This window comes from Octodon degus, unplaced genomic scaffold (genome assembly GCF_000260255.1).
Source record: "Octodon degus isolate 3935 unplaced genomic scaffold, OctDeg1.0 scaffold00092, whole genome shotgun sequence".
Lineage (NCBI taxonomy): Eukaryota > Metazoa > Chordata > Mammalia > Rodentia > Octodontidae > Octodon > Octodon degus.
The window spans coordinates 2,317,514-2,319,232 of NW_004524668.1; positions in this window are offsets into that span (position 1 = coordinate 2,317,514).

A 1,719-nucleotide genomic window follows, 5' to 3' on the forward strand; every position below is an offset into this window, starting at 1 on the left:
TCTTTCTTAAAGCATAATTTTGGATCAGTAACCTTATCACTATTTGCTAACTTGAAAGATAATCAAATTGCAAGCTGGAAGTAGTGGATATATCTATCACCCCAGCATTTGGGAACCTGAGGCAAGAAGATCTTGAGTTCAAGGCCAATCCGGGGCTACAGAGTAACTTCAAAGTCAGACTAGTCTTGGTTAGTTGACCTGCCTCAAAAAGAAGAAGAAAAAAAATCTGATCATAAAGATATCTCTATGCTAAAAGCCTCCAGGTAAGTATCTGTGGCTTGGATTACAGACTGCCTAGTTAACATTTTCCCTCAGGTAATTAACACATACTGGGGCCACAGAGATACCTCAGTAGAATAAGCACTTGCCTGGCAAGCGCAGGGTCCTGAGTTTAATCCCCAGTACCGAAAAAAAAAAAAAAGGTATATATATATATATACCTTAAACTGAACATGTGCAGCTGGGCATGGTGCTACACACTTGTAATCCCAACACTCTGGGAAGCTGAGGCAGGAGGATCACAAGTTCATGCCCAGCCTGGACAACGTAATGATTTAGGAAGACTGTATCTTAAAATTAAAAAAAAAAGAAATTTAAAAATTAAAAAGGGCTATGAATGTAGCTCAGTATGAAAGCCCTCGGTTCAATCTCCAGTACAATGCTGGGAAAAAGTGGATAAACACAAAACAGAATTCCTAGTTTCCTGCCAAATCCACTCCATGTGGCCTTTTCCATCCAAATTAACGACAGCTCCACACTTAATGCTCAGACCAGATGAGTCACTGTTGACGTCTCTGTAACTCTCGCTCCTGTGTGTGTGTGTGTGTGTGTATGTGGTGTGCACGCATGCACACCTGTGCACACCTGCATGTATTACTATTGGTGACTAAAGCCAGGGCCTGTGAGGAACTACATTACCCAACACCCCGACACCCCAACACAACCCCCCTTTTTTTTTGAAGGCAGGCTCTCACTATGTAGCTCAGGCTAGCCTCTCACTCACTATGTAGCGCAGCCTGGCAATCCTCCTGCCTCAGCCTCCTGAGTGCTGAGATTTCAGGTGTATGCCACCATTTCCTGGCTTTACATCCCCTGCCCATTTTAAAATTAATTCTTCTCTTCCTTTTGCCTCAGCCACCAGGCATGCTCCACCATTCTTTCTCTCTTAATCTCTTGTCTAATAACTGTGCAAGGAAATCCTGCTGGTTTATCTTTAAGACTCCTCTATTATCTGACCAGTTCTCACCACCTCCAGTGCTAGCAGACATCAAAGCAAGCCGGATTACTGTAATACTTCCACTTCTGTCCCTCACATTCTAGTCTTACCACAGGAGTCAGCAGAAGCCAGGTCACGTGACACCTCTGCTCCGACTCTGGAGCTGGTTCACTCCAGGGCGGTAAGGGCCCGCCCCTCGCTCTCTGACCTCAGTTCCTTCCCTGCTCGTGGCCGTCCGGGGCTCTGTGCCCGGCTCCCCTGCCAGCAGTCCCCGCTCCAGCTGTTCCCTTGGGTACAGTGCTTCCTCACGGATCCATTTGGTTAACGGCACCTTCTTCAAATCTCAGGTTCTCAGTGACACATCCCTGTATCCCCTGGCTTTTTTTTTTTTTTTTTTTCCTCCACAGCATATCCTATTAAGACTATATGCTTGGGGCTGGTGAGATGGCTCAGTGGTCTAAAGCACCTACTTAGAACAAGCTTGGCAAAGCACAGGACCGCAG